We start from the raw sequence: 12,299 nt of genomic DNA, 5'->3' as shown, positions 1-12,299 counted from the left end.
TTGCTCAGAGGGCAACACACACAATTTCATCCTCAAGAGTCAATGTCACAGAGGACAAAAAAGTCAATAGGATGACTAAATAGAAGGATGTGCATCCTGAGAGTCACATAAGTTTTATGGCACAAGTGACCACTGATGTACACAGCTGCTGAGTTGTATAAACACCTGCATACATTTTTTAGAGGATTTGGCCACCAATGGCCTGTTTAGTGGCTTGCTTGCCACAGACTCTGACTTCTTTCCTGCACCTTTTCTTAAATTTCATTATTGTATTTGAAATACATAGGAAGAAGATGCTTTAAAACTGTTTACATTACTAATTGAATCATAATTAATATCAAATTTGTGCAGGATGATGAAACAGAGCAGAAAGTAACCCTGAATTTTGATAAATTATTTTTTTAACACCTTCAGTTAGGGATGAAAAAACCAATTTTTTCTGTTCTACATTGTTTGATAGTGTTTTATTCAAAATCCAATTCAACCACAGCTATATCCAGGCAAGCAGCCACCATAGGAGCCTGATGATTGCTAGCAAAAGGTGAAAATCTGTTTTCTGGCCCCCCTCCCAGGAAGGGCAGGTATTATTGGGCTGCAGGGGAATGGTGTGCTCTTTCTTAAATATAGTTCTTTCACAGTTATCCCTAGGGTAGAAGTATTTATTGATTTATTTATTAAGTCCTAGTTCAAGGATGTTAAAGTTACCACAAGGAGAAATAATTTTATTGGATAACTATCCAACAAACAAGTAAAGTGATTTTCTGCTTCTGGAACTTGCCTTCCTTAAATTAACAGCTTCTCATCTCCAATCAAAATACTTCCCAGTGTAAAAACCACCTGTCCTGTTTATTCACAACTAACAGGGTGAATAGGTCACTCACTGGACTCTAAAGGAAATCGTTGTAAGCATCATCTGCAGCTGGACAAAGCTGCCCCAGGGCTCTCTGAAAGTCTTCCCTGTCTATGTTTTTCTGAGTCACAGCATGGCCAAGACAGCTGAAGGGTTTCTGGCAGGGGCACAGCAGACAGAGCTGTGGTCCATGAGCCAGGAGAGTCAGGTGCTGCTTGCAGTAATTTGCCTGTTGTATGGCCCCAGCCAAGATACTTTTTGCCCTACCTCCTCCATGGGTTGTCTGCTGCTGGGACAGGGTGTTGGTGCAGCAGGGGCTGGATGCAGCAGCATGAGAAAGGATCCTTCCTGAAGCCATGGAGCAGAGGAACAGGTTTGTCTTACTTGTCAGAGCTGGCAGCATCCATTCCATCTCTTGGAGGTGTTCACAAACCAAACACTATCTTATGAAGTGAGGCTGGGGACAGCTTTCAATATCGCCTAAAGGCTAGGATGGTCATCTGAACAATTCAGAATTTCTCAGCCTACAGGACAGAAATGGGTAGCACTCAGTGTAACATTGTTTGCATCATGGTTTTCCTTTACTGTTTTCTTTCAAAACGCTTTTCTCTTTCCAAACCAAAAGTACAAATCATAAGAAAAATATATCAAAGGGGGCAGGAGGGACAGCTGTCTGCCAAGAATCAGGAGAGGAGAAGCCTTGTTCTGGAGCAGGAGCCAGGTCCCTTTACACACAGGGAAAATCACAGAATCAGAATATCTCAAGTTGGAAGAGACCCATAAGGATCATCAAGTCCAACTCCCTGTTCCTCACAAGGTTACCTAAAACTAAACCATATGACTGAGTGTCATCCAGATGCTCCTTGAAATCTGACAGGCTTGGTGCCATGACGATTTCCCTGGGGAGCCTGCTTCAGTGGCTGGCCACCTTCCCAATGAAGAACCTTTTCCTAATGTACAATCTGAACTTCCCTTGAAGCAGCTTCATTCCATTTCCTTGTGTCCTATCACTGGTCACTAGAGAGGAGATCAGTGCCTCTCATTCTTCTGCCCCCCTTGATGAAGTTGTAGAGTACCATGAGGTCACCCCTCAGCCTTCTCTTCTGCGAGATGAACACACCCAGTGACCTCAGCCTCTCCTCATAAGTGTTGCCCTCAAGATCTTTCACCATCTTGGTTGTCCTCCTCTGGACACACTCTAATCGTTTGATGTCATTCTTATATTGAGGTGCCCACAGTACCTGAGGTGGGGCTGCACCAGCGCAGTGTAGAGTGGGACAGTCACCTCCCTCGACCAGCTAGCTATGCTGTGCTAGATGCAGTTTAGGATGTGGTTGGCCCTTTTGGCTGCCAGGGCACACTGTTGACTCGTATTTAACTTGTTGTCAACCCAAGCCCCTAGGTCTCTTTCTGCAAGACTGCTCTTCAGCCTCCCATCCCCCAGTTTGTATGCATAAACAGGATTACCCCATCCCAGTTGCAGAATCCAGCTAGATTTTGTATGGCTGGTAATAGCCCAGTTCTCCAGCCTGTCCAGATCTCTCTGTAAGGCCTCTCCATCCTCAAGGGAGTCCACAGCTTCCCCTAGATTAGCATCATCAGCATACTTACTTAATGTACATTCAATTCCTGTTTCTAGATCATTTATAAAAATATTAAAGAGCATTGGCCCTAAAACTGAGCCCACCAAAATCTGAAGAGTTGCTCATAACCACAAAGATAACAGAGATTTAACTAATTTTCCAACTAATCTTAACAGCACTCACTTTAAGACAGTCTTTCAAAGCTCTGTACTAAGCTACCTCACTGGTAAAGATCTGGATATGAAGTGTCAACAGAAGATTCTACTTTCACATTCTTCACTGTAAGCTCAGTTTATAAAACACTTGTGTCAGTAGTCAGTCTCATTTTGGCTTGATTTGTTAATGCTTTTACTAGCATAAGCTTCATCTCACATAGGCTGCTTGGTTTAATTGTAAATAGGAAAGTCTGGGCTAATACCCCGTTCAGAGAAAATAACACTTTTAATAGAACTTGAAATTATTTTTATTAGGCAACCTATGAAAGAACTTGGAGAAGAGAACATACCTTTGTCCTAATATTCTTATAATTTTCTTGAGGCAAATTAAAAAAAAATCACAGAAGGGGCATCACATTGTAAATTCTAAGAAAATTTTCCCAGGTTTTGTGCCTTGGAGTATCTTTTAAAGGATAATGTCTAATGCAAGTTCCATTTTACAATACCTAACTGAATACCTACTGAAGCTGCTAAACCAGCACAGAACTGTTAGAAATGCTAGGTTATCTGATCATGATTTCCTCTCCTTATTCAGGTGCATTAGGCTACAATTTTTTATTTTATATCAGTTTTGGAAGAGTCCAGTAGCCCCAGTCAGAGTCCTGTCTCGGCAAAGAAACATCCAAACTGTCTACAGGTGCTTATGAAAACAAGCAAAGAGCAGGCCTGCTCCTCAGCTCCAAGCAGATGAGGCATACCTACATGGGTATGGCAACAACAAATCATGGAAAATCAGTGTAATTCCTTTCTGCAAGAGAGGACACTCTAGCTGAGGGAGAAGAGGCAGAGACCATACATCTTCGCAGGTCTCTGATGCCACCTTTCCACAATATTTTCATAAGCAATCTGGGGAAATATGGCCCAAGTGAGACTGCTTAAAGGTGAATCAGAACTAACTGCAAACTGTCAGAGATATGGTTCACCATCAAAATGCACGAAAACGGGCTTGGTATAATTCCACATTTTCACCAGTGAAGAGATCAGAGTTAATACTCCCTTTTCTGGGATGAGCACTACAGATGTCTTGGGATTTTTCTGAATAGCACATGGCAGAAGCAGTGAGGAGCTGAGGGCAGAAGTGTTGAGAGGGGTCAGACTGTGGCTCCCTCACCCCAAGTTCTCTGGAAGCAGCATCATGAGGCATACTGTCTTGTTGAGAGTAAAGGCAGCAGTTACTCAAACAGGACAGACCTGCACTGCAGAAATAACTTTAAGGTGGTTATTTTATACTTTTCCTTGAATACAAGAAGATGTGTGCATCAGATGTCAGGAGTGATTATGGTAATTAGATGAATGATTAGGTCAGATCAATGATTGCAAAGCCTCACAGAAGCTTACTCATTAAATGGAATAAAGTTTCAACCTAATTTTCCTCCCTTCAGCTTCAAAAACATAGCCAATATTTTATGTAACTAAATTCCTTAAACTTAGGGGTTTGGAACCTAGCCAAGTATCTTTAAATTAGATGAGATTATCTAACAGTATCCTAGTACAGTTTTGGAGTGCCAAGTTTATACTGCACAAAGAGCTGTGCATGTAACACAAATAGTGTGCAGAACACTTCACGTTGGTACATAGCTTGCCCTACATTGCAGAGCTCCTGTTTGTGATTGTACATAGCAAAGACAGTTTGGGAACCCCTGGTGTAAAATTAAGGAGTAGAAGTCCAGAGTAACAGCCTGTAACACTAACAATGCTCATTAACACTTCTCACTCATCATTTTGCCTACAGTAAACTATGACATACTGCAAACAGGGGATTAAATTTTAATGAACAAGTGCCAAAACCTCCCCCTTCCCACATGTTAAAACTGGAAAGCTGAAGTGGTAAGCAATGAGTGTATAGCTGCTGGAGCTCAGGGAAATAGATAACAGTATGTCTTTCCCAGGGACTGTCACATGAGCTTAAATTCTCCTTGTTTGACTTAACATTAGTCATCTGCTGATTTCATTACCCATAAGCAAAACCTGGAATTGTGCTTGCAGCTAGAGCAGTAATATAAGGAGATTTTATAGCACAGAACAAATAATGCAGTATTGAACTACAAGTATTTTTACCAAGAACTTTTTAGAACAAGAGCCAAAGCTGAGAAAACTCGCTTGAAACCAAGTACTGATGGCAGACTGATGAGCACATCAACATTGCGAGTGTCTGTGCCAGCAATATTGTACTGCCTTGGAATGTCTCACACAACAGCGTCAGCCTTTCAGCCCCAAAATTATCCATACAATGTTCACGTGTGTACACATTTCTGTACTTCTTGGCAGTGCTCAGAAGCTACCTATTTTGTGTTTTTACTACACCAGTGTAACACTGGGGAGGACAAAAAGACCTTGGATTTTGTTCTGTAGCAGGTTATGTATGGGTTCCTCTGGGAGCATTAGATACTTTCACATCCCTCCGAATGGGCCACCTGCTCCCTCTCCCTATGTGTGGAGCAATGTCCTACTGCTACTTAACGTGTGGCTTTGCCATACAGCTTTGCAATGCAAAGAACAGTTTTTAAGTTCAACATTTTGTGGGTTCAAGTTCCAGTAGCCTCAGACTGATGTCACTCTGGGCAGCTCATCAGTGTGCTCAAGGCCCTGTTCACAGCCATAGGGGAAGATGCTTCTTTCCCCTCTGAAATGCTATGGTGGCAACTGTCACCAAAAAACAAACCAGAGGGAAAGTGTATAAACATCAAAATGAAGTTCCAGCTCTCCCTAGTCACTTGCAAGACTACATAAATCAGTATATTACTGCTTCCTCTTACACTTGAATCTAATGGTTTCATGCCCACCATATTATTAACTTTAGTCCTGCTAGCAGCTCTAAATGAGCTGAGCTGGGACAGAATGCAAACATGCACAAATTACTGTTTCAAAGCAATAAAACTAGCCTTCAGATGAAGGATGTGCATCTATTATACTACGAGAAATCAGAAAGCAAACCCAGAAATCCACAGTACAGTCAGACACTTTAAAATGAAATGACTGGTAATTTAGTGAGTTCATAAAACTTAGGTGTTTTTTCATATGAAGGATGATTTATCAGAAGACAATAAAATATCTTTGTTCTTTTTAATACTCCTGTTATCACCTTATTGAAGTAGTATCATATGTCATCTTGCCTTATAAGAAAAATGAGTGCTTTGACACCAGCTTTGCAAAGCGTGTAGCCGAAAGGTATACAGGTGTTTACATAGGTGTAATAGAAAATAATTTATTATAATTAAAAATCTGTTTTCCCTGTGAATTTGGAAAGATAGGGAAACAGGAAAATGAGTGAGATCTTTCTAGGCCTGCTAGAATATTCTATGATTAGAGTGAAGATGGTCCAGTGCTTAAGGTCTTGGATATCTTTATCAGGAACTTTTTCCATGAACACATCCCAGTTTTAGTAGCACTGGCCTTGTTCTCCATTGCTTTTCTCTTTGTGCACTTTGTGTAGATGTTTAAAATGTTACAGTCCACCCATGAAACTCCAGTGCATTTCTTTTACACAGAACAAAGTAAGACAGGAACATCCATCTGAACAGGGCAATTCAATATAAGACGTGACAACTTTCTAAGCAATATAAACTGTACTGTTTCTGGACATAAGCTGCATTCTAAGTGAAAGACTTGAAAGAGAAGTTTCCAACATAAGCAGATTATTTCAGTTATTCAGGCAGTCTTCTCTAAGACATCTTGCACCAGTTGCTCCCAGATACAGATCTGAATACATCATTCATCTGGTCCAGCATTATCTTCTTTTCTCCCCATAAAGACAAATGAAAATCCTAGTTGTTTATTCTGGGATTTTTTTGGAGGGTGGGTGTGTGGAATGAGACAAGGAGTTGGAGGATTTATGGTTTTGAAGATTTTACCTCAAGATGCTCTATACCACCTCTTAACTTCAAATGCATTACATTTATAATAGAAATAGTTTAACTGCACTGCAGGGGGAAAAAAAGAGAAAATAATCAGCAAGTCCAAAGCATTTCCACCCTTAAAAGTATTGGAATTTGGAATTTAGGTACAGCAAAAGAAAAGAAAATTATTACATTGTGATAACATTTTCCCTACCAAGTCTTGACATACTTTAAAATATGGATTCTGAAAGGCATTATTTTAAAAGAGAGTCTGACATGACAACAGATTTTGGAGCCAGACACACTTATGTTGGAATTGGATGGGATCAGCACACCCAGGATGCCTTGATACGGCTTAATTGAGTCGCAACAGAACCAGAGCTATGACAGGCACCAGCACTAGCTGCACAAGCCTGCCAGAAAACTTTGATATTAACTCCTACATCTAGGGCATACCACAATGTTTATATCAAAATTGTTATTCAGACTCAGTGGACTGAGGGGAAAGGGGGTCACTACAGTGACTGCAATGACAGCATTGGTAGCAGACTCTTTAAAGCTAAGCATATACTGCAACCATAGAAACTATAAAATTACTATCAAGGCTAGCCATAAGAGAGGGCTTTTTTATTGCTCAGCTGTGACCATTTGGCCAACACCTGAATTTTATGACTAAGACAATTAAAATGGGTATTTTTTTCTTGTCAATGTACTGCTCTGTTAAATTCCCATTACCTGGGAAGATAATTAAGGAAAAAAGTGAAGTACCAAGCAACAGATCACCATGATACCAGGAGCTGGCTGAGAAAAGACAGGCTCAGGAAGAGCATTCCCACCCAGACGGAGCTGTGCAGGGAGAAGACAAATGCAGCTGCAGAAGTGCCCAAATGGGCAATGAAGCTGGTGGGGCTGGAGGCTGCATATGGCAGATGGCGGCATTGCAGTACAATTTACAGATGGAAACATAACATTTAAGTCTGGCATAGCATCTTCCTAGTCCATACAGGGAGGGACAGAGAAAGGATTGGAAGGTAGATGGTGAGAACAGAGCTGTGCAAAAGGGCTGTTGCAGATCTAGTCTGTAGTTGGCAAGGCCAGGGAAGGTTTCTTTAGTAGTTTTGCATAATCCCTATCTCACTAAGTCCAAATGTTGTGGAAGGGTTTCCACATCCGTTATGAAATGTAGGCACAAATGTAGAGAATTTGAAGGAGAGAAGGTGATGGCACATCCATCAATTGGAGCAAAATGGCACCGAAGCAGACAGCTGCTGCTGTTTCACCACAGTTAGCAGAAAAAGGTGTCTCCAAGTGACATCACAGAAGAAATGTTGTTGCGCAGTGAAAGAGATTTTCAAACTCACAGTTCCAAGTAGCCTGTGTTAACCATAGGCAGTGTAGCACTCACCACCATACTTCAGCTGCCTCTATATATGAATGCACATTTGAAGAGTCCAATTAATTAATGGATATCCATAAGCAAGAGGAAGAGAGAAGCAACACTCTCCTTCTAAAATGTTTATCTGAGAAGCAAATGAATGATTTCGTAAGAGATGGAAGTACCTTCTCCACTTATAGGCCCCATTTTATAATCATCACAGCCAAACTGCTCTCTGAAGGCTGAATGTACCATTGTGTCTTTTTCGCTAGACTCAAATAATTCTAGCCAAGAAAATATTCAGCTGAGTCACTTGAGATTGATGAGATTTCTGAGTCTTGTCAGGAAGAGATGTACCTGCTATACTTGGTGAACAGAAATTGCAGGGTCTTACTTTGATAAACAAAGATGGTCCAGGCTGCTGGGGAAAAAAATATAACTTCCATCTCACTGGCTTCAAAACACTTCATTAATAAATACAGTTTTGAATGTAACTTGTTTCACATACAGAAGAGATGGCTTGGCAAGGCCTGAGGATGTTTAACCAGCTCCTGTCTTTGCAACAACATTTGCACTGGTGTGATGATTAGCACAGAGCCACTTGACTGTTTCAAGTTCTGACTCTTGATGACATGACCTTTACATTTAATGTGTTAGGATATTCCTCTTTCTTCTCCACAACGCAACATCTAGAAACTTGTCTAGCATCCCTACCTATAGCCTATGTTCAGTATGTCTGTTAGACCTGAGTTTGATGTAACTTCTCTTCAGAAGGACCAGTTTGTTGTCTTGAATGACTCCCTACCAAATACAAGCACAGGCCACTCCAGAGAAACACCAATAAGTATGATGTAAATGCAAAACACTTAATATACTTTATTTGTGTATGGATGTAACCCATTACTGTGCATGGCTAAATTTAATTCTCCTTCCTGAGATGAGTGAGGAAAAGTGCACTGGAAGCCAATGTTCTCTGAATAGATTCATCAAGATAATCGCTAGTGACAACAAAAGAGAGGTTTCTTAAATACAGCAGGGAACCACCTGCACTGTGGTACTTTATTAAAGCAAGTGCTAATAAGGTGTCTAAACCAACTCATCAAGAAGCAGAATATCTATAAATTACCTTGCAGCTTTGTGATATATTCTCAGAATCTTAGAGCTATTATAGATCAAGGCTATTTTAACAAAATGTGTGCTTAAAGTAGTGCTACTTTAGGGTTAATTGTGCAAGTACAATAAGTGTCCGGTTATATACTTAATGGCCAGATACAGGTATTCTTTTAATATTGGAAAGCGTATTTGGCTTGCTTTTACATTTTTGCTGCAAGTGGAGTTGCTCAACTTTGTGCTATATTGCTAAAGCTGGGGCAAAGTTATACTCCTATTGCTTGAACAAAATGTAACCACTTTTGAAATAGGATGATCAGATTTTTGTTTGCTGTCACTGAGAAATTTCAGATGACCGTGACATGCTGCATGGTGATAACCACAAAGTGCTAGGTGGACTTAGATTTGTTAAAAGGCTTACAGTTAGATGAAATTGTCATCCCTTTTCCTACTACAGATAGTTCTGTTACTTCTATCTCCAGGAGATGAAATGGTAGACTAAGTAACTTTAAGTATTTTTACCATAAAACTTGTTGGCTACCAAATTGTTAAGAGGCAAACAATTATGAAAGTTGAGAGGAGAGCTGCAGAGCAGTAAGAACAGTGAACACGTGAAAAAGGATTATGCAATGTGAACATATGAAGATTTGTTTAGAGCTAATATAAGGCACAAACATACATACAAGAGAAGAATCATGCAATTTTCAAAAGAAGTTTAGCTGAATATGCCTCTGGGATCATAGAATCATTTAGGTTGGAAAACATCTTTAAGATCATTGATGCATCTCAATCATTCCTCTTGCACAGTCTGAGCTATGATTTTATACAGGAATTTCAGTTCAGCCTCATTTCTTAAACTGCTACATATATGATATGAAAAAGCATTACCTCGCATAGCACTGATGTTTAATCTATTTAGTATTATCATTCTCTTAACATTTGGCTAACATCCCAGAAAAAGCACATAGATAAGGGAAACATTTGCAAAATGAAGGAGAAACCTTGGAGGACTTAATTAAAAAAGCTAAACTGTATTTTTTTCTGCAGGAATCTTAGAAAATCCACTTCCATAAATTCAAGCAACTTTAACATTAGGAACAAGCTGATGTTTTTACTGTAGGTATGACAGTAGCATGTGCAAATAAATCCACTGCTAGTTTTTAATTAAATCATCTATCTGGACAACAATGGCAATGAAAACACATTAACCCTTAAACACATTAGCAGATTGCCTGTGCATACGGCAATTGCATTGGCAGAATCCCTGGGTGCATTGTGCTCTAGTTCTCAGCTCACAATAAACCCCAGACTGCCAGATCTTTACTCTGTTGTTTTCCCTACTGCAGTCATGCCTGAAACTTCTTATCTGAACATACTTGAGATCTCCTCAGTGTTGTTACTTTTACAGTGACTTCCTCTTGGAAGTCACTATAAAACTGCCATAGGAAAAATATCCATGGTTTTGAACTGTGTGCTTATAGACTTGCAAAGATGTGCGCTCCAGAACTGCATAGACATCCTCACCCATAAAACTGGCAACTCTGGAGAAAAATACTAGACTTTTGTCTAAGGCAAAAGACTTTAGGTAAAATGACATGACTCAATATAATTTTTTCCTGTGGCTGTTCCTGGAGAAGACAGAATGAAGTATTCTGTATTTTCTGCAAATAAAGAATGGAAAAGAGAAACATGTTTCCTTGTTCTTTTGAGGTTATCTGTCCTATCACAAATTCTATTTAAACAGGCTACAAGAACCCTGGTATAATAATCAGGGAGAAGTGGAACCTTCAATCATCTCCTTTTCAATCAAACATTTTAATTTAGAAGCAGAAGACTGCAGTGCAGGAAGATATGGAAACTCGTTCTGCTCTGGCATATCAGATAATTAATTCATAAGGCTGCTACATCTGCTATATGCGGGGGGAAGAGGGAGTGGCATAAATGCAGAGTAAACTGCCAGCGTACTAAGTAGCAAATTTCCATGAATGTCCACAGATTTCTATCAATCTGCATATGTAGACTTCCTCTGCACACAGCTTCTGACATTCAGATAAAAAATAAGTCAAGAGAGGTAAATGAGACCTCTTACATTTATTTTCATCAGCATCAAGTGGTTTTAAATTATCACAGTGACACTGGCATGGTATGAAAACTTCTGAGTCAATCAGGAAGTAACAGGAAGTAATCAGTAAATTGTGGGAGTCTTAAAAGTAAAAAAGAGGACAAGTTTAGCAGGAAAGTCCATGAAACTTAACATGAAGGACAACTGTCCCCTCAGCTGCGCTCAGTATTGGTAAGGACAAATGCATTGTCAAAAGTTAATCTACTTGGCTACCCCTTAGACCTCTTAGAGTAAGAACAAGGCTTTCAGACATGATGAGACAGAGCAGAAGACATACCAAGTGAAAAAAGCAATCCAAAATCTGCCTTACTACTTCATTAGGACTATACTAATAAGCACTAGGAGAAACCAGTCACCCAATAAATGTCAGAAGTAACACTTTTAATTGGAAACAAATGGCAGAACCTGTGTTTATTTCATCTGAAGACTGAGATTCTTAGAACTCAAAAACTGGGAAAAAAACCCAAACAACAAAAGAGGTTACTCACTAAAGGAATCCAAGTTAGAATGCAAACAAACAAAGAGTACAAACCCCATTTCATAGCCTCTTCTATTATCTTCCATTATCATGCTAGTTCACTGGCCGTGTCCAAAGATCTAATCTTTTGGACAGCCTTTCAATACCGACTCTAAAGTTCACTGGAATTGATGAAGATTCAGTGCCTGGAAGGCAGGATCCTACACTTGGGATTTGAACATACCAAAAAGAGTACAGGGGCAGAGCAGGAATCTTCAATAGCTTAGCTTCCCAGAAGTTCCTCATCTCATTAGCACTGATATGAAGGAAGGGTTATATCAGGTAATGACAGGCTGGTGTCACGTACTCAAAGCTATTAACATCAAACAAGTCTGCTGTTCAGTGTAAAGCACAACGCATTTCTAACAGAGTACTTGTTGGTTGGTATCAATTGCACTGGAAATGAGAAACAGGGAGAGGAAATGAAAATAATATTAAGTTCAAAGGTAGTGACAGCCAATGAATAAAGAACAACCAGATTCACACCGACATTTATATGTGTTTGTCCTGTCTCAGCTTGGGAAGTACTTATCAGGCCTGCTCCATCACCAGTCCATTGTGCCATAGACAATGTGCTACAGTCAAGATGAAAATGGTGGGTTGTTTTTTTTTTCTCAGCTAGCATAGCAGAGTCCTTCACCACCCCAGCTATTCACTAAAATAGATCACACAGAATTTTATGCCTTAGGAC

General features: G+C 39.9%; 1 protein-coding gene across 1 annotated transcript in view; it reads right to left on the bottom strand.

The window, feature by feature from the left end:
- The window catches only part of KCNK13 (potassium two pore domain channel subfamily K member 13), a 120,906-nt gene that overhangs the window by 23,527 nt on the left and 85,080 nt on the right, over positions 1-12,299 (bottom strand). The window contains exon 3 of the mRNA XM_080396735.1: positions 1-12,183. This exon is cut by the window's left edge and continues 23,527 nt beyond it. The gene's annotated coding sequence lies outside the window, so the exon portion shown is untranslated. The remainder of the gene's footprint in view (positions 12,184-12,299) is intronic.

This window comes from Falco punctatus, assembly GCF_963210335.1.
Source record: "Falco punctatus genome assembly, chromosome: 7".
Lineage (NCBI taxonomy): Eukaryota > Metazoa > Chordata > Aves > Falconiformes > Falconidae > Falco > Falco punctatus.
Note: the sequence above shows the minus strand (reverse complement) of the source record. Positions and strands in the feature narration are given on the sequence as shown.